Below are 24,328 nucleotides of genomic sequence, written 5' to 3' on the forward strand. Positions count from 1 at the left end.
AATATCTTGAAGTGTCTTAATCTGTTATATCTGGCTATTTAAACCAATATTATCTGTCTTTAATCCCTCTCTGTTCTACTGAAATGTAAAAATTTGTACTAATGATCTGCTTTTAAAAGCTTATCATTTCTTACCCATTTGTGGCTTTTGAGCCTGATGACTCTTGTCATTTGAAAATTCTTCTTTCTTATTTTTACATTTATTTTCTCATGGTTCTCCCCTATCTTTTGGTTTTCGCTTTTATATTATCTTCTTATTCTCATATTTCAAACATTGATGGTCTTCTGGTTCCATCAAAGCCTTTTTTCTTATGACTCACTGCACTTTCATGGGCATTCTCAAACTCTCAAAAGTCTCTGTTTTCTGCTATGCTTTCCATATCTTCATTACTTATTTTCTTCTAAGCTCCATTTATAAATTTTCAAATTCTTACTAAACGTCTCTACCTCAATGTCTGACAGGTTTAAAAAAATAATTAACCTTTCAATCTCCTGGAAGTAGCTTTTCTACATAAAGTACGTTGCTCATTTAATGACACTGTCATTGATCCATTTTCTCTAGCAAAAGTCTTGGAGTGTCCTCTTACATTTACCTTCTCCTCACACTCTGAATTCACTAAGTCACCAGGAGTTGACAATTCTAACTTTTAAATATCTTATTTTGCTAAGCCATCCCCACTGCCAAGGATGAGGCCTTCACCACCTTTTTAAATTATTTTCTTACTGGTTTCTCACATTTGAAGTTTTCTATCTTGTTCTATGCTATCTAGTTCTGGAAATTCTCCCACTCCCACTGTTATTACAATTATTTGATTACAGTTTTGAATTCTCCATTGGTTCCTAAACTCCTAACACTATCATATTATTCTCTGCATTCCCAGTTTTTAGAACAAAGCAAATGCCCACATTGATACGTAAAGAAATATTTGAGTATCAAGCAATCCTATGTTAAAAGCAAAAGACACTATATTAGTTTACTAAGGCATCTGGCCTTCTGTTTTGTTAGGAAAAAGACAAAAGTGAAGTCTGTTAAAGATGTTTTAAATGTCAGCAACCAGGTTTAGATGAATCTTCTTGACACAAAAAGTCCAATACACAAGCCATAATAAGTAAATAAATACCAGATTAGTTATTTATTACATGTGTTAGAATACTTGTGAAGCTACTTTAACAGAGATTTAATTACAGAGGCTTAAGAAAGATAAATGATGTGTCTCTTTCTTAAGTAGTTAGATGACCTGGGCATAAAAGGGATTTGTTCTCTAAGGTCGAAAAAGTATTATTTTCTTCCATGTTGTTGCTATTTTATCAATATCTAAGATTTGTCCTTGGTCAAAATTGCATTACCATCACCACGTCCAAAAGAAGGTAGGTTTGGAGGAGTGCAGAGCAAGCGACTTCCTTTTAGGGATATGACCTGAAAATTGCAAGGGTCACTACAAGGAAGGCTAGAGGTTGTAATACCTAGGGGGAAAGCTGTCTTAAGCCAAGTTTTTTGGAATTGGACTTCAAATTAGATGTTTGCCTGCAGGAATTAAATGGGATGGGTGTTACCAAGCGCAATATCTGTAAAGAAATATTAGAATCAGGATTCATTAAAATAGAATTAAGCTATAATTTGTTTGCAACATATGGCCACAGTGAATCCCTCAGAAATCACTGAAATAGTGATGACCCTTCAGAAATGTTCTAGAATTTTGGCAGTCCTAGACTAACAAGTTCAGAACAGAAAATGTCTCAGAAGAGGAAAAGGCATGACTTTAGATAAGCAACTTCCCATTGTCCCAGGGTAATTCCTAAGGAGGAAGCCATCAACAGACACCACCACTAGCATCTGGGAACTTAAGTGGCTTGTTCCAGGAGGGGAAACCTGTGAATTACAGCATTCTTAGAGGTTCTTTTACAAAAAGGAGAAATGGAGGGATGACTAAATTAGTCATGCATACAATATACTTCGGGGAGAAAGCAAATCATTTATTTATCAGCAAAGCTAGTAGGGACTGAAGCAGTGCTTTCTTAAAAACAAGTTAAACCTAACTGGACTCTTTCAATAACCCATCTTTAGAGTTTATGTGAGCATCAGTGCTCACTGCTTGACAATGCAAATTCACAATGAAAGGGACAACTGTAAAGCACTATTCTTTGCCTTTGACCAGAAGTTAGATTGGATAGTTTTTAGTAGCAATAAAAATATCTAATAATGTAGGTGTTTGAAAGGATTTTTATTTAAAATATTATTTTCAATAATCACCATTCTAACTGGCCTGAGATGGTATCTCAATGTGGTTTTGATTTGTATTTCTCTAATGACCAGTGATGATGAGCATTTTTTCATATGTTAGTTGGCATCATATATGTCTTCTTTTGAAAAGTGTCTGTTCATATCCTTCGCCTACTTTTGAATAGGTTTGTTTGTCTTTTTCTTGTAAATTTGTTTTAGTTCTTTGTAAATTCTGGATATTAGCCCTTTGTCAGATGGGTAGTTTGCAAAAATTTTTTCCCATTCTGTTGGTTGCCATTTCACTGGAGTGATTGTTTCTTTTGCTGTGCAGACACTCTTAAGTTTAATTAGATCCCATTTGTCTATCTTGGCTTTTGTTGCCATTGCTTTTGGTGTTTTAGTCATGAAGTCCTTGCCTATGCCTATGTCCTGAATGGTACTGCCTAGGTTTTCTTCTAGGGTTTTTATCGTGTTAGGTCTTATGTTTAAATCTTTAATCCATCTGGAGTGCCTTTTAGTGTAAGGTGTCAGGAAGGGGCCCAGTTTTCTGCACATGGCTAGCCAGTTTTCCCAACACCATTTATTAAGCAGGGAATCCTTTCCCCATTGCTTGTTTTTGTCAGGTTTGTCAAAGATCAGATGGTTATAGATGGGTGGTGTTGCTTTTGAGGCCTCTCTTCTGTTCCATTGGTCTATATCTCTGTTTTGGTACCAGTACCATGCTGTTTTGATTACTGTAATGGTGATCATTAAAAAATCTGGAAACAACAGATGCTGGAGAGTATTTGGAGAACTAGGAAAACTTTTACATTGTTGGTGGGAGTGTAAATTAGTTCAACCATTGTGGAAGACAATTTGGCGATTCCTCAAGGATCTAGAAATAGAAATTCCATTTGACCCAGCAATCCCATTACTGGGTATATACCCAAAGGATTATAAGTGGTTCTATTATAAAGACACATGCACACGCATGTTCACTGCAGCACTGTTTACAATAGCAAAGACCTGGAACCAACTCACATGCCCATCAATGATAGGCTGGACAAAGAAAATGTGGCACATATACACCATGGAATACTATGCAGCCATAAAAAATAATAAGTTCGTGTCCTTTGTAGGGACATGGATGAATCTGGAAACCATCTTTCTCAGCCAAGTGACACAAGAACAGAAAACAAAACACCACATGTTCTCATAGGTGGCTGTTGAACAATGAGAACACATGGGCACAGGGAGGGGAGCATCACACACTGGGGTATGTTTAGGGGTGGGTGGCTAGGGGAGGGACAGTGGGGAGTAGGGACATTGGGGAAGGGTAACACTGGGAGAAATGTTTGTTGTAGGTGATGATGGAGGGATGGAGACAGCAAACCGCCATGGCATGTGTGTACCTACGCAACAAGCCTGCAAGATTTGCACATGGACCCCAGAACTTAAAGTACAATTAAAAAAACAATAAATAAATAAATAAATAAAATATTATTTTCAGATTAATCACATATGAGAGTATATTGTTTTTCCTTGTTTAGAGAACATGGCATTAATTTTCTAACTTGACAGATAATTTTAGAGAGAACATATTTAATGCAAAATGGAAGATCAAAGAATTGACTTTACTCATGCATTCATTGGTGAAGTTTAAATTACATGTTACTATGTGTTTGGCATAATGAAGTCACCAAGTAATCTGAAATTTCTGATCACTTGGGTGTGCTTGGTTAAAGTTGGTCTTTCCTTTTTATTTAAAAAAAAACTTGCTATTTTCATCAAAATCAAGTGTAAGTAAAGAAAGGGCTTCTCGGCCGGGCGCGATGGCTCACGCCTGTAATCTCAGCACTTTGGGAGGCCGAGGCGGGGGGATCACGAGGTCAAGAGATCGAGACCATCCTGGTCAACATGGTGAAACCCCGTCTCTACTAAAAATACAAAAAATTAGCTGGGCACGGTGGCGCGTGCCTGTAATCCCAGCTACTCAGGAGGCTGAGGCAGGAGAATTGCCTGAACCCAGGAGGCGGAGGTTGCGGTGAGCTGAGATCACGCCATTGCACTCCAGCCTGGGTAACAAGAGCGAAACTCCGTCTCAAAAAAAAAAAAAAAAAAAAGAAAGGGCTTCTCATATTTAAGAGTAAAGGCCAAGAACCTCCTATTTTAGAAGTAACATTTACAGATAACCTTTGTCTGTACTAATGAAAAAAAAACTCATAGTATAATAAGTGAATTTATATGTTTTAATAAGGCCTTGGAGAATATATAGGATCGAAATAATTCCACTTTTGGACAGAGAATGAAATGGGTACTTCAGTGTGATGAAAGAGTATCGAGTAGGATTTAGATGGAAAAAGTCCCATATGAGAATCCCATCTGACTATTGTATTTCCTAATAGTGCTTTAGGAAGCTACTCCCAAGTATTAAGAGTTTGCATTTCTGATAAAAACTATATTCCATACTTAGATTAGGGACAGAAATGCATATCACATATTCTTGGGGGGATAATTGCCCAGCTGAGCTATAGGAGAGGTTTCATGTAAGGGATATGTGTGATGAAATAGGCAAAAACCACATTGAGATACCATCTCACGCCAGTTAGAATATCGATCATTAAAAATTCTGGAGTCAACAGATGCTGGAGAGAATGTGGAGAAATAGGAACACATTTACACTATTAGTAGGTGTGTAAATTAGTTCAACCATTGTGGAAGACAGTGTGATGATTCCTCAAGGATCTAGAAATAGAAATACCACTTGACACAGCAATCCCATTACTGGGTGTATACCCAAAGAATTATAAATCATTCTAGTATAAAGACACACGCACACATATGTTCATTGTGACACTGTTTACAATAGCAAAGACTTGGAACCAACCCAAATGCACATCAATGACAGACTGGATAAAGAAAATGTGGCACATATACACCATGGAATACTATGCAGCCATAAAATAGGATGAATTCATGTCCTTTGCAGGGACATGGATGAAGCTGGAAACCATCATTCTCAGCAAACTGACACAAGAACAGAAAACCAAACACTGCATGTTCTCACTCATAAGCGGGTATTTAACAATGAGAACACATGGACACAGGGAGGGGAACATCACACACCAGAGCCTGTTGGGGGGTTGGGGAGCTAGAGGAGAGATAGCAGTGGGTGGGGGAATTGGGAGGGATAACATTAGCAGAAATACCTAATGTAGATGACAGGGGGATGGATGCAGCAAACCACCACCATGGCACGTGTATACCTGTGTAACAATCCTGCACCATCTGCACATGTAACCCAGAACTTAAAGTAAAAAAAAAAAAAAAAAAGGAAATAGATAGGTAAAAACCAAATTATGTAGAGCTTTGAAAGGCAAGTGTTGAAGAATCTTTACTCTTATTCTGTAGCACCTCAATTCTCAACCTTTTTTCTTTCCCAGCGTATCTGATGGATGGCATTCAAATAACAATGCATTCTCATGGGCATAACTGGATATATGTGCAGCTCTGAGAGTAGGAGATCTGTCCTCACCTCTTTCACTCTCAAATCAGAAAGTGTCTCTGAATACGTGTGAGAATGTTTTCACAGGGATAATTATGAATCCAGTCAAATTTATTATTTAAATCTTGTGTTTATGGTACTTTACATTTAGTAAATAATTGTTTACAATACATCTCATGATTGATTATAGTGTAAAAAGTGCCAAAGTTGTTTTGATGTTTGTGGAGAAGAAAGTCATATGCAAATCACTATGTATATGCATTTGCTCATCAGAGTATCTAGGCAGCAAATCAATTAAGACCAGCTCTAGAATTGCAGAACGGAGGTGCTTTGGTATCATCTAGACTAAGATAATATGGTAAACGTGGAAGGATAGTACAGTTAGATATGTGTTATGAAGAAAAAAAATCAATAGATTTTATTTACATTTCTTAGCTTGCCATTGCAAATAAAGAATGAAGATGCATTGTGTTGAGAGTTTGTGTAAGCAATATTTTAAAGTTTGACAATCGAATTTAAATTCAGATTCATTTTGGCATCAATCTGTTCCAAAAACATAACCTATTTAACTATGATAAACCTAATGAAATTGCTAATTCTTGACCATTTTGACCTATAAAAATAGTAATTTCATATAGCTCAATCTAAAATAATCCCCATTTCTATGGCAGACGCAGACTTATTTCTGGGGTAAAATATGGGCTTTGATCAAATAAAGTCTGAGCAACTAGATGACACTTTTTGTGAAGGAAAAAATGGAAAAATAGACCAAATAAAATATTTGAAATGTAAAAAAAATAAATGTTATACAAGAGGTTTGGAATTCTCAAGGAGAAAATGATTTAAAAGGCATAACAAAAAGGAGTATTAAATATCAACTAGATTTATAGCTACATGACACCAAACAATAGATAAAAGTTGAACATCCAGTTATGCTGAATTTCCAAGTATCAAATAGATAAAATATTCAGATAAATAAATGCGCCTTTATGTTTTATCTAGATGTCTAGATATATTCAAGATGAGATTTCAGAAAGTAAAAACCACTTCCATATAATCACACTAAACAGAATCACATGATCCTTTTGTATTTTCTTCTCACCTACAGGAGAGGAATACAAACAAGACTGATGTAGGATTCAGCAAACAGATTATTTTAAAAATTAGGGTGACTAGCCTTCCCTTATGCTTAAATGCTAAGCAGCGACAGCTGGTCTCTGTATAGGCTAGGTAAAGAGGACAGAGCATAAAGTACAATATTTCAAGCACTGCAACAGGAAGATAAGGCATACACACAAAGCACAGTAATGTAGTGTAGTGTATGGTGTAAGAGATTAAAACATTTTATGGGAATTCAGAGGAGGGAGAGAGGATTTATGACTAGGAGAGAACAGAGAAGTTTAGATAGCAGGAGAATGCCCTGGTCTTAGTTATTTTTGATGAAGCTTAAACTAGTCACAGTGTAAAGTGGTTTGGAGAGTGAAGCACTTGGATGCAGGGGATATTAGATAGTAGGCTGTGTAACATATAATGTTTTGATATTACAATAACATGTAATGTTTGACTATTATAACATATAATGATTTATATGGCATATGTTTAAAACCAAATATACAGTTGTGGCTGTTTCAATCAGAACTAGATTACAAGGTGGGAAAGGCATTGCAAAGGTTAAAAAAGCATATTCTAGTGAAAAGAGAGAAGAATCAAAGACAACTTAGTGTATTTAGTAAGATACACCAATATTTACCAGAAAAAAAAAAATCGGAAACATTGGTATGGGAAATATGATGAATTTGATGAATGCTGCAACTAGATTTGTAAATAGTTAAACATAGACTTCTGTCAAAAAGGTTCACCCCAATCCCCAGTTTTCTTAACATTAAATTAATGAGGCTTTTTTCTCATTTTACCCCAATTTGCTGTTGAAGTGAACAGTGAGACAAATAACCCATGAAGGAAAAAATTTACAATTAAAAATATCATTCAAGTACGGAGGAGAAAACCAATCTCTCCACATCTCTATTAGACTTTTGGGTTTGTAAGGCAAGAAATTTGGATTTACAGCATTTATAGGCATATATACCAGTGTTTGGTATGTAAGAAGAATATACCATTCTTGCTTATTTTCACTGTATACATAATGCAAGCTGAGAGATAGGGAATATTAGGAAAGTGAGGAAACTCTTTTTTTTTTTTTTTTTTTGAGACGGAGTTTCGCTCTTGTTACCCGGGCTGGAGTGCAATGGCATGATCTCGGCTCACCGCAACATCCGTCTCCTAAATTCAAGCAATTCTCCTGCCTCAGCCTCCCGAGTAGCTGGGACCACAGGCACGCGCCACCATGCCCAGCTAATTTTTGTATTTTTTAGTAGAGATGGGGTTTCACCATGTTGACCAGGATGGTCTCAATCTCTTGACCTCGTGATCCACCTGTCTCGGCCTCCCAATGTGCTGGGATTATAGATGTGAGCAACCGCGCCCAGCCGGAAACTCTTAAAGAGAATTTTCATAGCTTTTTAGTCTGGTAGTTTTTCAGTTCTCTCCTCTGTCCAGACTCATGTGGACAGAACCTATTCTTTACAAAATTGAGAGAAATTAAGGTCATGTTCACCTACTGTTAACTTAGCATTTTCTGAATATCTATGAGGATGAAACAGTTATCACAATAAAAACTAGATTTTGAAAATTAATATTTAAAAAGATAAATAATAAAAATAAAAAAGTTAATTGATGAAGCTTTTCTATGGTAATGATAAGAATCACAAACACAATGCATCTGTAACATCTAAATAAAATTAAATAGAAAACCTGTGTTGTGATACTGAGCAATACCTTTGTAAGAAAGAATGGGAAAAATTATCAGTGAAATTCAAGATATGTTGGTTCAAAAAGTACTGGTTAAATAATATCATTTATAATTCATATGAGAAAAGTAGACCTAATTTTGATTTTTTTTTTCTATTTGACTGCCAGATATAACTGACCTTTATATTAAATTTGCTGGTGTCAGTTTCACATTAATATTGAATGTTCCAAACCAGCTTCCAAGTAGACTTTCTCAACTTCTGATTTTGGATGCCATTTGTTTTTGATTATATGCCATTTCTTATTTAACCTTCACATAAAGAACACATTCACATTAATACCATTACTAAATTTCAATGTAAAACTGTTTTGATTTAAACTTGAGTTTGAAACATCTCTGAAAACAAGTTTTTTTAAAGCCTCTATCATTTCTTCATATTAACGTCTGTAATTCTCATAGTTTGTCTATCAGTTATTGAATCCATGTGGTACTTATATCCCTAAAAAGTGTTTCACATATAATGAATAAAACTGTTTAGATAAAGTTTCTGCGAGTTGTTTGTTTTACATTTGTCAGTTGAATCAGAATTTACTTGCTTAAAAGTAAACTATCTGTTTTAAAAATACTGGGTCAAGTAACTGCTTTTGAATGCACTCTTTGCAAAATTTAGGCTGTTGTTCTGATGGATGGAGTTATATTTGAGAATTAAGAAATTCTTGAAAGCCATAAAGTACAGAGGTAGGAATAGGACCTTAGGTTAGGTATCAGAAAGCATGTATTGATGTCCAACTGTACTGTTATCAGATTTCAGAATTTAGAAGGCCTGTCTTTACACTAGGATAAGTTTTATGTGAAAAAATATGACATGATTGCCCAAAATTCCAGTATGCTAGTGTCTTTCTCATACACTTCAATAGCCAATGGTATCCACTGCAAGAGAGATAATGATTAATGAATTATTTCTGTCTCCTATTTCTGTTTATTAAAATATTAATATACTGGTCTATACACACAAGGACATATATAGACCATTTGTGTATATTATTACATATGTTTGTTCATATATATATTTACATATACATACACAGTGCATGTGGATATGTATGCACATACACATCTTAATCTACTTTTAGTTCAATTCAAATGTCCTAGGTTTAAATCTTAGGTCTAATTCTATGTGAGGTTGAAAAAATAATTAAACTCTCTCTAAATTCTGTGAAATTTATATAATAATTCTTAAAAATAAGAAAAATAATCAGCATGATCCTAGAGGACATTTATACTGAATAGTACATACATATTGAATATTAGCTATTACACACACATATGCTCAAATAATCCAAAACCATATAAAAATGTGCATAACAGAAAGCCCATATTTAAACAAAAACTAATTTTATTTATATCATAGTAACTGAAGAACTTCATTGAGACAGGCATGAAATTTCTCTCAGAGTTCACTGTGAAGTCAAGTATCGATTAGAGAAGAATTTTGAAACATGATATAACCTTGGACTATAAAGAATGAGCTAATTCCCAAGCTCTTAAAATGTATAACAACTTTGTTTATAAATTGCAATTTGTCATCCCTCTCGGTGGGATTGCTGCTTTTAGCAACTTAAAGCAAAACTCACAACATTTTTTTTTAATACCGGTTTTTAGTTGTAGGCCAAAACCAAACGCCAAATATTAAAGGAAACAATCAACCATGAATGTGAGACAGCAAACACAGCAAACAGTTTAATATGCAGTTCTCTCTTCTAGAACACAGTTTTATTCCACTTCAACTGCACTCTTTCCTTTTGATATGGCTAACACTCATTCATCTTTTAGGGGTTTGCTTAATTGCCATTTACTTAGGGAAGCCTCCCATGGTCCCTAAACTAGGTTGCTTGTACTGCTGATTTCTAGAGATATCTCATGGTAAAAATTCAATAACTATGTGTGAGTTACTCATATTCTAGATTGTTACAGTTTCTGAAACAGTGTCCACTTGAGCCCCATGCTCCCTCAGCATTGCTTCTGGTGATTGAGTGTGTGGGACTCTTGGATTCAACTAAAGTGATTCAGGTTACATCACATTCATATATTGCAATTCAATCTAGCATTTCATTTAGAAAAGAGCTTCATTGTTTTAACAGTTATTAAAATACCATCAGGGAAACAATTTCCATATTCAGCTGATACTGGACAGTTATTTTCCCCTTAGATAACATTCCAGGCACTGGGGATTAGTTTTACAGGGAGCTTACATTATTGAGGGGATGTCTCAAATTATCTATTATTTTCAATCATTACTGAAATGTTAAGTTGGTGGCTCACTAAGGATTTTAGCTGTAAGAAATCACAGATTTACTTCCATTCTCATTATTTTACAAATGAGGATATGGAGATCTAGAAAGAGAAGAAGGCCTCATTTAAGATAACAGTCAGTAAGTTGGAATTAGAACACAGCCAAACTTTTCAGTCTTATGTACTTGAATACTCTACCTTTAATCAATAACTCTCTGTGGAATTATTTTGTCATTTATTATTACTAATTTGGAAGGATCTAACAGAGAATTAGTAAATTATCAGAGAGATTCAAGTCTCCTAAAAATTAAAGAGAATGTAAACTCACTAGCTTTGAAACAGCAGCAGGAACACAACTAGGAAATAATTGCTTGTTATAATGGGCAATTAATATAAAACTGGAGTGCTCAATAAGCTGGTAGTAAAGTTGAGCCAAAATAGGCTTTTATGCTTCAAACTATACCTTAGATTTTTTCTTCTTCTTTTATTTTTTAGAGACAGTATCTCACTTTGTTGTCCAAGCTGGAGTGCAGTGGTACAATCATAGCTCACTGCAGCCTCAAACTCCTGAGCTCAAGCAACCCTCCTGCCTCAGCCTCCAAAAGTACCGGGATTACAGGTGTGAGCCACTGCATTTGGCCCACCTTAGATTTTGCTGAAGGAAAGTTTGTTTTGATCATAAATGTACACACAAGAATATGAATGCATTTAGAATAATATTTTCTGTCCACCATGAACACTCAAATAAATGTTTTGTTTTGCTTATTTGTTTTTCTTGTAACACCATGGCATTTGATTTGTCACCTGGATTTGTGAAAGAATTACAGGAAAGATGGTTGGGTTTCAACTAGCAGTTTTTATAAACTTCTCTCACCTGCAAGCATATATATTTGACTACTCTCCAGAGCATGAATTTTTAGTTAAATAATTATATACATACATACATATGGTAAGAGAGATAGAGAGATAGAGACAGTGATAAAGATAGATATTTTTGCTACTACTTAAATAACTTTATGGTTTGCTAAAGTCAGAAACAAAAGATAGAAAATATTTAATGAGTCAAAATTATTGGGCAGAAATTTTATTTTAAATTCAATGATCATAATTTTAGCAGTGAATTAGCTAAGAGAAATGGAATTAGTTTCAATATAAGTAATAGTAAGTAAACATCTGTGTAATGCCCAAATTGTTGCATTAAAATTCTCAAGTCTATTTTATGGACCATTTTCTCAACCTGTAAGTATATTTATTAAGCAATATTGCACATCAATGAATGAGTTGAATGTTTTCTTCAGATATTTAAGGAAGGGTAGTGGTCAAAATCAAGGACTCTACAGACAGACTTCCTTGGCTTAAAAACCGGTTTTATCAAATATCCATGTGATTTCAGGCAAGTTGCTTTACCTCTCCACTGCCAAAAGAGTGGGGAAAAGTTTGCCTTGCATCTAGATACCATGTCAGCCACAGGAGAACTCTAAAGTGAACATGATAAAAATATTACTAATTTAATTACTGAGATAATTAAATTAGTGTATATGTGCATGTGTGTATACACATGTGTGTATATATATGTATATACACACTTGTATACACTTGAAAATGTGACACATACAAGAAATCAACATTGTCTATTATTCTTATTTAATTATATGAGGTGATTGTTTTATGGGTAAACAGTAGTTTCCTACTTTTGCCAGAATGAAAAAACAGCAAATGATTTTAAAATAAGGCCAAAAGTTACTGTTTCCGTTGATGCATGAGGAAGAATTTCTTTCTATCAATGTATCCAAACTTTAGAAAGTGTAAAGAATCCATTTTTTAAAAGGTAACATATTACCACCTATTTTAAATGATTTAGATCTGTGCTATCCAATGCAGTGACTACTAACCACATGTGTCTATTGATTACTTGAAATGTGGCCAGTCAGAATTGAGATATGCTATAAAACTAAAATAGGCACTGGATTTTGAATACTTAAAATAAAAATAAAATAAAGGTAAAATGCTTATTAATAATTTCTATAGATTACATGGTGAAATAATTCATTAGATACATTGGGCCAAATAAAATATGTTATTAAAATTAATCACCCGTTTTTTTTAATGCAGTTGCTACTAGAAAATATAAAATTACACATGAACTTTCATGGTTATGTATGACTCAATGATTAATGTGTATCTTTTATAAGATGATCTAATTAGAAAAGAGGTGGTCTGAATTTTGGTTTTTAAAACGGTATTTTCTTTTTGGTTGTAATTTTTGATTTCTCCGTAGTTCGGGGCAAAAGCTGGGCCTTGATGGCTTTGTTAGTGAGCCCAGGGGCCTTGGGTCAGCTGAAGGCTGACTCTTTCAATATTGCTGGCCTTCTGGAACTAAATTAAAAGCACAAACAATTACAGCCACGCATTGTTATGAGGGAAAGTGTGGCTAAAGCCATTCAAGTTTCTGTAAGGTAGCCAATGACACCTGAAAAAGCAAATATAACTTTTCCTGTGGAAAATGACAGTGAACTATCTGATCACAGATTCTTCCATAGTATTTCATAGTAGGTACACTAACAGCCTATATTGACTTGAAACGACTTATTTAAAAATGCTTAATCAAATAAGAATTTTACTTCAAAATTGAAAACTAAATGAATCCAGTCAGAAGTGAGGTTGGAGCAAGATGATAGAATACAAGGCTCTACTGATTGCCACACACTCCCCAATAATGACACCAATTTAACAACTATTTACAGAAAGTAGTACCTTCATAAAGACCAAAAATCAGGTGACTGAACACTAATAGTACCTGGTTCTAAACTCATATTGCTGAAAAAGATATTAAAGAGGTATAAAAAACATTTAAATTTCTGATGCCACCCCTACGCCCATCCCCCAGCAGAAGCAGCTTAGTGTGGAGAGCATTTCTGTGCACTGTGCAGCAACTGTGAGGCATTGAACATAGGACTGCCCTGTTACAGCAGAAAAGAAAACCAGAGCAAACTCAGATGATAACCACCCAAAGAGGGAGCATTTAAATGAACTCCTAGCCAGAGGGTAATCACTGATCCCGGTGGTCTGAACTTGAGTTCCCACAAGCCTCACTACCACTAGCTAAAGGGCTATGGGTCTCTAAATAAATTTGAAAGGCAGTCTAGTCCACAAGGACTGCAGCACCCCTGGAATAAGAGCCAGTGGATGGGACACAGCAGGGTGCATACACTTACTAAGACATAGCCAGAATGGTTAAGGGAATGCTGACATCACCCCTTCCCTAGCCCCAGATTTCACAGCTCGTGGTGCTAAAAGATCTCTCTTCCTTCTGCTTGAAGAGAGGAGAGGGAAAAGTGGGGAGTAGTTTGTCTTGCATCTAGGATACCATGTCAACCACAGGAGACTAGAGTACAAAACAGAGTCATGAGGCCCCCTTTCTAAGACCCTAGCTTCAGAACAACAATTCCAGACACACCTTGGGTCAGAAGGAAAACCAGTGCTTTGAAGAGAAGAATTCCTTAATGGCAGCATTCATCCCCTGCTAACTGAAGACACTTCAGGCCCTGAATAACCAGCAGCAATATCCAGGTACTGTGTCAAAGGTATTGGGTGAGACTCTGAGACTTGCTGGCTTCAGAAAAGACTCAGTACACTCCCAGTGGTAGTAGCTATGGGTCAACACTCTTTCCACTTGAGAAAAGTGGAGGAAAAAGTAAAGTGGACATCCTCTTTCAACTTGGGTACCAGATCAGCCACAGGACGGTAGAGCAACATGCAGGCTCTTAGATACCTAATACCAAGACTGGCCTTCTGGAGGGCATTTTTGGACCTGCCCTGGTCTAGGAGGAGCCCACTGCCCTGAAGGGTGAGTCCCAGGATAGGCAGCATTCACCAGAAGCTGCCTGAAGAGTCCCTAGGCCTTAACTGGACACCAGCAGTAGTCTTGCTGTACTTCCTGTGGGCTTGTGATGGGATTGGCCACAGAGTGAGTCTCTGCTGCCTTTGGAAAAGAGAGGGAAGAGGGAGAAAACAGTGTCTTGTGGTTTGTGTGCCAGCTCAGCCACAATACAATAGAAAGCTATGTTGAATTCTAAAGTTTTTATATCTAGACTCTGGTTCCCATATGGCACATCTGGAACTGTTCAGCGCTGTAGGGAACTTGCCACACTGAAAAGAATGGCACAGATGTGTCAGGTTTTGCCACCTGCTGAAGTATAGAGCCCCAGGGCCTTGAGTGAATATAAGCCACAACAAGGGAGTGGTTACAGCAGGCATTTGGTGACACCCAGTGCTGAGCTGGCTTCAGGACTGACCCAATGCAATCCTACAAGTGGTGGGAACTGGGGAGCTTGTGCCATTTCAAGCTCAGTTCCAAGTGGCTCACAACAGAGAGACAGACTCTGTTTGTTTGAGCAAAAGAAATGAAAGAGAACAACAATCTCTGCTTGATTATCCAGAGGATTCTCCTGGATCCTGTACAAGACCATCAAGGTGCTACCTCTAAGAGTCTGTAAGAAATACAATGTTAATGGGCTTGAGGTGCTCCCTAAAGCAGATATAGCTTATAACACAACACTAAAGTCCATTATAATATCTGGAAAGCTTTAACAAGAAAGATAGGTACAAACAAGCTCAAGACTACAAGAAATAGTTAATTCTTCAATGCCCAGACACAGAAGAACATCTAAAAATACCAAGACCATCCAGGAAAACATGACCTTACCAAACAAACGAAATAAGGCACCAACTACCAATCCTGAAGAAACAGAGATTGGCATAATGATGAATGTATCATACTCCTTTAATAGCAGAACTGACCAAACAGTAGAAAGAATTAGTGAGCTTTAAGACACACTATTTCAAAATATGGAGTCAGATGAGACAAAACAAAAAAGTGTATAAAACAATAAAGCACACCTACAAGATCTAGAAAATAGCCTCAAAAGAACAAATCTAAGAGTTATTGAACCTTAAAGAGGAGGTAGAGACAGAGATAGAGGTAGAAAGTTTAATCAAAGGGATAATAACAAAGAACTTCTCAAACCTGAAGAAAGATATCAATATCCAATTACAAGAAGATTATAGAACACCAAATGGATTTAACCCAAAGATGACTACCTCAAGGCAATTGATAATCAAACTCCCAGAGATCAAGGATAAAGAAAGGCTCCTAAAAACAGCAAGAGAAAATAAGCAAATAATATACAATGGAGCTGCAATACATCTGGCAGCAGACTCTTCAGTGGATAACTTACAGGTCTGGAGAGAATGGTGTGTCATATTTAAAGTGCTGAAGGAAAAAAAAAGTCTTAAACACTAGAAAAGTATATCTGGTGAAAATATCTGTCAAGAATAAAGGAGAGATAAAGACCTTCCAGACAAATAAAAGCTGAGTGATTTCATCAACACCAGAGCCATCCTACAGGAACTGCTAAAGGGAGTACTTCAATCAGAAAGAATAGGACATTAGTAATAATAAGTAATAATAAATTCTCCAAAGACACAAAACTCACTGGTAAAAGTAAGTAAATAGAAAAAGACAGACTATTATAACAATGAAGCTGTGACAAGTAAATTAATCTTATCTCAAGTACAAAAACTAAACAAGGAACCAATTAAAAATAATAACTGCCACAAATTTTTTAAGACATAGAGCATACAAGAAGATATAAATAGAAAAAACAAAAAGTTAAAAAGTAGAGGGAAAATGTAAGGCATAGAGTCTTCATTATAGTTTTCATTTTGGTTGTTTACACCAAAAGTCATAGGTCATCAAATTAAAATAATGGTTTATATAATGGATTTTGCAAGCCTCACAGTAACTTCATAACACAAAATAAAACACAAAACATACACAAAAAATAAAAAAGTGAAAAACTAAATCATATCACCAGAGAAAATCACCTTCACTCAACATAAGACTGCAAGGAAAGAAAAAAAGCGAAGACCACAAAACAATGAGAAAACAATAACAAACTACAAGAAGTAAGTCCTTAGTTATCAATAACACTGAATATAAATGGACTACACTCTCCAATGAAAAGACACAGGATGACCGAATCAATAAAAAGAGACCCAGTTATCTGTTGCCTACAGGAAACACACTTCATCTATAAAGACACACAGAGACTGAAATAAAAAGGATAGAAACAAATATTCCATGCCAATGGAAACCAAAAAAGAAGAGTTCTATACTTATATCAGACAAAATACATTTCAGACAAAAACCGTAAGAGAAAAAGAATGTTACTATATAATAATAAAGGGGTCAATTCAGCAAGAGAATATAGCAATTTTAAATATATATGCATCCAACACTGAAACACCCAGATATATAAAGGAAATATTAAAGAGAAAGAGAGAGATAGGTCTCAATGTAATGACTGATGGAAACTTCAGCAACCCACTTTCAGCACTGAATAGATCTTTCAGACAAGAAATTCACAAAGAAACTCTCAAAGAATCCTTTGGGTGTCAATTCGCCAGCCAGAAGCCTCTGTGTGAGTTTTGCTTGTGCCTCCTGGGCTCGTTCTGCCCACTTGGCCTGGCAGGCTGTGTTTGGCTCATGCTACTGGTCTGGATCCCATGCCTGCCAAGGGCAAGCCAGGTGCAGAGTGATGAGAGGTGTGTGAGTAAGCAAGCGCAGGGTCCAGCCACTGTGCACAGCCAGGTGTGCCAGCTGCTGGGGAGGGGAAGGCAGCTCCAGGCACCAGCACAGGCACCAACTCTCTGCAAGGCTGTGGCTGGACCAGATGTACCGCAAGCAGATTCCACTGTAGGCATCAGTGTGAGAAGAGGGGAATGTGGTGGTGCCCAAAAGCTCAGAGATGCCAGGACCCACACAGCCCCAAAAAGGGTGTTCTGCATGTTACATTCCCAGCTCAGGGAGCCCTGAAGTCTGGGCTCCCAGAAGGGTTGCAGCTCTTCTCTCCCTCTTGTTGTCCACAAGGCAATGAGTGGCAGGGTGGAGGATGTGAGGGGTATGATTCATCCCATTTGTGTTACAGATCTTTCAATCCTGCCTCCCTACTTGATGACTCCTGGTCTGGCCCGACCATGATGCTACTTTCCAACGCATAGGGACACAGCATGACACTGACAGGGGAAGGGAGGCCTATAGTGCTACAGAAGCATGACTGCCCTGTTGCATTTTGGGCTTTCATGGGGCCTGTAGCCCCTTTGTTTCAGCCAATGTCTCTCATTTGGAATGGCTGTATTTACTTAATGCCTGTACCTCCCTTGTCTCTAGTAAGTAACTGACTTGCTTTTGATTTTATAGGCTCATAGGCAGAAGGGACTTACCTTGTCTCAGATGAGACTTTGAAATATGGGCTTTGGAGTCAATGCTGAAATGAGTTAAGTCTTTTGGGGACTTTTGGGAAGGCATGATTGGTTTTGAAATATGAGGTAATGAGATTTGGGATGGGTTGGGGTGAAATGATGTGGTTTGGCTGTGTCCCCACCCAAATTTCATCTTGAATTGTAGCTTCCACAATTCCCACATGTCGTGGGAGCAAACCAGTCTGAGGCAATTGAATCATGGGTGCAGGTCTTTCTTGTGCTGTTCTCATGAAAGTGAATAAATCTTATGAGATGTGATGGTTTTTTTAAAGGGGAGTTTGCCTGCACAAGTTCTCTCTTGTCTCCCACCATGAAAGATGTGCGTTCCACCTTCTGCCATGATTGTGAGCCTTTCCCAGCCACATGAACTGTGAGTTAATTAAAGCTCTTTTTCTTTATAAATTATCCAGTCTTGGCTATGTCTTTATCAGCAGTATGGGAACAGACAAATACAGTGGGGTTTCACTGGGAAGCTGCCCCTTCCACCTTGGAACCTCTCTCACTGTCATGGTGGGCAGGCTGTCTGCAGCAAGGTATGCCTGCAAACCCAGTTTGAGCTGCCCTCAGCTCCCTGGTCTCCCTCCTGAGCTTGTCGGCACCCAATGTCTGGAGGGTGCTAAGGTGGCAGGGGTTTGGTGTCTCAGCACTGTTCCAAGTGTGCTCACATCCGGCCAGGTCATGACAGCACTTGGGCTTGGACACAACATTTCCCCTCACCAGAGAATGCACTAAGAGTGAGGAGAGGCCACAGAGTGGGAGCAGGCACTTCTGAGTCTCCAGAGGCATGGGGGTTCCCAGGCCCCTGGGAGCACAGGGCTTCCTGGGTCTGTAGCCATGGGCACTTTCTCTAATCACAATGGAATAAAACTAAAAATTAATATCAAGAGGAATTTTGGAATAGTACAAATACATGAAAATTAAACAATATGCTACTGAATGATCAGTGATTCAATGAAGAAATTAAAACTTATGTCAAAAGTTTTCCTGAGACAAATAGTGGAAACAGGACATACAAAAAGATATGGGACACAGCAAAAGCAGGAAAAAGATCTAATCATTGGCTCAAAAATGTGCAAAAGGTATGAATAGACATTTCTTAAAAGAAGAATATGAAAAGGTGCTCATCAACATTGATCATCAGAGAAACGCAAAACAAAACGACAGTGAGATATCATCTCACCCCAGTTAAAACTGCTATGTCCAAAAGTAGGCAATAACAAATCCTAATGAGGATGTGCAGAAAAAGGAACCCTTGTACACTGTTGATGGGAATGTAAATTAGCACAACCACTATGGAGAACAATTTGGAAGTTCCTCAGAAAAGTAAAAATAGAGTCACCATATGATCCAGCAAATTCACTCTTGGGTATATACCCAAAAGAAAGGAAATCAGCATATTGAAGAGGTATCTGTGCTCCCATGCTTGTTACAACGCTTTTCACAATAGCCAAGATTTGGAAGCAAGCTAAGTGTCTATCAACAGATGAAGGGATAAAAAAATGCAGTACATATTCACAATGGAGTACTATTCATCCATAAAAAGAATGAGATCCCGTCATTTGCAACAACATGGATGTAACTGTAGGTCATTATGATGGATAAAATAAGCCAGACACAGAAAGACAAATACTACATATTCTCACTTATTTGTGGGATGTAAAAAATCAAAAGAGTGAACTCAGGGAGATAGAGAGTAGAAGGATGCTTACTAGAGGCTGGGAATAGTAGTTGGGGTGTAAGAGAAAGGGGGTAAGCTAATGGGTACAAAAAGATCGTTAGAAAGAATTAACAAGACCTAATATGTGAAAGCCTAACATGGTGACTTTATTCAATCATAATTTAATTGCACATTTAAAAATAACTGAAAATATAACTGCATTGTTCATAACACAAAAGATAAATGCTTGAGTGTCTAGATTCCCCCTTTTACATGGTGTGATTATTACAAATTGCATGCCTGTATCAAAACATCTCATATATCCCATAAATATATTTTTGTATCAATTGCTTTGATGCTTGCTGTATACCCTGGATATTTTTATTCAAATGAATGTTAAATTAGAAAATATGATGACTGAAGAAAAGTGGAAGAACATTGTTTGGTGAGTTATATATTTAAAAATCTTATGGATGTCCTACTCCATTATGAGTGCCTGGGAAGAGAGCTAGTGTGACTGGAGATACAAGGTATTTCGGTAAAATACTGGAGGTAATTAATAATGTCAAATTTAGCAAAGAGAATAGATATTGATAAAAATTCCACACTACCATCCAGACTCCGTGATGTAATTAGAGGCTACCAATTTCATTTTTTTTTTTTTTGGCATAATATATTTTCTCTCAAAACTTAACTTTATTGTAGAATTAATTTTTAATAAAAATAGCCATTAAAGTCATGAATACTGCATAATTAATGTACCATATGATTGTATGAACTGTATCATCACCAGAGTAAATGTAGCATGTAATTGCATGAATAAATGTAAAATTTTATGATTAAATATGAATCTCTATCCATTGTAACTGATTTTAGTGTGGGAAAAAAAATGAGTCAGCACTTAGCACTTCTCTTCAGTTGTGATCATCCCATTCTGCAAATCAACTCTGCCTCCCCATATTTCTAATCAGTTAAGTTTCCTCATTTACCTTATTCCATGGCTAGGATTGTCAGATTTGGCAAGTAAAAATAGAGGGCATTAAGGTAAATTTGAATTCTGCATGAACAATGGATATTATTTTAGTATTAGCATGTCATGTGTAATAGTATTTGTTGTTTGCATAAAATTCAAATTTTATTGAGTTTTTTTCTATTTTCTCTGGCGTCACTACTACTATCCCTTTCCTTTCAGGACACTTACCTACCTGCCCTCTCTAAATCATATCTTACACTGCCCTCATAATTGCCCAAACATACAACACCAAATTCACCTATTGTTTAATGATGAAAATTTCTTTGAAATTTTTGTTCCTATTTTCTGAATGAGGAACAAAATATGCCACTTTGTGTAAGATGCTGAAAGCTCTACCTTTTAAACCAAAGCCTTGGCACTTTTTATTAACTCAATCCAATCTCTCTTTTGTCTTCTTTTCTTTAACTTGTGATTTTGGACTCACTCTACAATTTACATTATTCTTCTGAAAATCCTATCACTAGGTCGCGAACATTGCTTTTTTCTCTTATTGGCTTCTGTTGTAACTGGTAACTGAACTTTTTGTTTTTGTATTCTTTTTCCTCCTTGTGCCCTAACAAGGCATTTTGACTAGAGCCTGAGTATTCAATCTCTTCATCTCTTTCTCTCTCTCTCTTTCTCCCAGTCACTGCTTTTAGTTTTTGTGCTCCACAGTGTACTATTGTCAGGGGACAGTTCTTTCATAGTTTCCCTTTGACCACATCAGGATATTTTCGTTGCAAAAGAAAAGCGATATTAGAACATTTTCTTTGCCATGGACTGACATATAGAAGGTTACTGTTACCTATCTAGGGATTTGTTAAAAATAAGGAATTGGAGAGTTGTTAGCTTTTTGTTTCTTACATTGAGTTTCTTGTATTAAAGGATCCTATGGTTTATAAAAATCTTTGTCACTTCCTTTTTTTCTTCCTATTTCTCACACTGTTGTGCTTTTTTTGGTACAGGCCTTTAATGTCCTTAGCAATAACCAATTTGAGAATGGCAAAGAAACTGACAAAAATAAATCAGTGGCATTTTTTAAAGATTAAGTTGAACTCTGTCACTAAATGGGTCCTTTCTACTTTACACTGTGGCCTTAGAGATTTCTTTGCAATATGACAAATGAGTGAAGTTATATACAGATATGTGCAGAGTTGAAAATTCAGTGCCACATTAAATAAGTAATTAAATTGTTTGCAGAAAATTATCTAAGAAAATATGCCTCATTACAAAATTCAACGTTCTACAAATGTGTCAAATGTTTTCATATTTTCTATAAGTCTTCAAATACGGTACACCACACAATTATTATCCCAGTCTCACCTATTGAAGACTTGAGTAAATATTTCAATCTTTGCAGCTTTGACATCGTGCTGTATAATTTCATTGTCCATGTGTTTGACCCTGATTTTGAGTTTCTTGTTTTCCTTATCCAATGATTTTTGTTTCCTAATCACTATTTTAATCAGTAAACATAACAAAATGTAAATGATAGGTATCTCTTCTAACTATTTCCATCTGTCAATGTCCAAATAGTAAATTATCTCTACAAGCCATTCACCCTTTATTGTGCCATTGTGGCTCTAAATCTTTGTATTTCCTTGCTCTTTACCAAAACCCTATTTATAAACTCTTACAATGTGCCCTCTAACTTTCTTTTTCTGTATAATGGGCAACTTCTCTGTAGCCTCCACCACTTCTCTGAGCATTTCCCCACCTTTTATTTTTTTTTAACTGCAATCAATTTTCTCTGAAAACATCATTGACTTCTACAGTCCTTTCAAATTGATATTATTCTGCATATTCTCCCCCATTGTACACATCCCCAAGTTCGGCAGTGGGTTTCATCTCCTAGTCCCTCCATAGTACTGCTTTCTCTGCTACTAATTCCCCAACTACTTAGAAAACAAACATGATTCTCCAAAGTTCGTTACTATTTCACTATGCTTTTCCTCTCACAGTTACTGATATTATAAATATTTTTTACCCTTCTATATTAGCCATATATTTTTATTTTCTGTATTTTCAATCTTTAACATCTAGAGATTTACTAACACTGGAGGGAAAGCTGTCTCCCAGGGTTAGCTAATTCCTAGAAATAGTAAAAAAAAGAAAAAAAGAAAAAAAAAACCTCATCTGGGAACACACCTTTCAAATGTAAACTAACTAATCCAAAACTCATAACCCACCCAGCAATCAATCACCTACTTTATCATGCTTTGACATTCTAGACCACTACCTGCCTTCCTTAATCACCTCAGATCCAGGTGCCAGAAAACTAAAGGCAGCCCGGACATCCCAGAGCCAGCTGAAATTACTCACATTAGCATGTTGAGCTGTTTACCTTTGCTTGCAGGTTCCTTCCCATGGCAACCAAAATAAAGGCTCATGCCCACAATTTCTACTGCTACCTCTTCCTTTTGGTTGAACCCAGTGCTTCTCTGTGTGGCCCTTCATGGCATGGTATAAATTTTTCTCTTTGGATCTGTTGGTACAACAGAGTCTTTTCAATGGCAGTCATCTCCTGATTTGTTGTCCTCACCATATCTGAATAATAACAAAACCTATATTTTAAAACAGTGAAGACCTTGGGGAAACGCTCACAGTCTTCTTTTCAACAATCTTGGTTGATTCCAAGTTTACGTGAGGACTCATTTCAACACTGTGGCCTGAAATTTACTATATCAGCTTCAAGAACTTCCTCTATTCTTGTTCAGCCACCCACGTATTTATCACATGTTGGACCTCACCAATATTATTAAGTGTGCCTCTTTTAATGTCACTGAATCATTCCACTTTGTCCCAAACCTCTTTTTTTCCAGTTTGCTTTTTGTACTAGTCCATACAGAAGACTAATCCTTAAACTTACTGAGGTGTCTCATCCCTTGATTTCTATCATTTGTTTTTCCCAATCACATGTCCTAACTTTTATTTATTTACCTTCCCATCCACCTTAGCTTTTATGACCTGTCATTTCAAAATACTTCAGGCCAATGACCTACTTGTACTTATCTTTCTACCTTTCAATAGCTCCTCTTTTGCAAAATATCCACCGTTAATAGATCTAAGTATACCCTTTCTTTATGCCTGTACACTACTACTCTCTCTGGGTATTGCTGAAAAAATGTATGGAACACACAACATTTTCACAATGAAATTTATGAATGTCAGTAGTAAATTGTATACCTCACTTCACACCATGTGACAGTCTTTTTATTTGCCCCTATGCAGCATGTTTTCTCTTATACAGTTGCAGAATTTATTTTAAACTTTCATTATTCTACTCAAACTTTTAGGCCTCAACTTAATTTTTCTCTCAGCATTTGACTATATCTCAGAATTCAAAGAGAAAATACAAAGCTTCAGACAGGAACTCCCTACCAAATAATTTACGTATAACTGTCTTTATCCCAGTCGCCTTTTCTCATGGAGGAACAGAGGAAAAACTATCCCTCCTCTATGTAAATTCTCATCCTCTCCTGCCTTTGCAGGAACCTTACACTAACCAGTATCCATACCTTTCCTTGAATA

This window comes from Aotus nancymaae, unplaced genomic scaffold, assembly GCF_030222135.1.
Source record: "Aotus nancymaae isolate 86718 unplaced genomic scaffold, 86718_ANA_hifiasm-v0.15.2.pri h1tg000004l, whole genome shotgun sequence".
Classification (NCBI taxonomy): Eukaryota; Metazoa; Chordata; class Mammalia; order Primates; family Aotidae; genus Aotus; species Aotus nancymaae.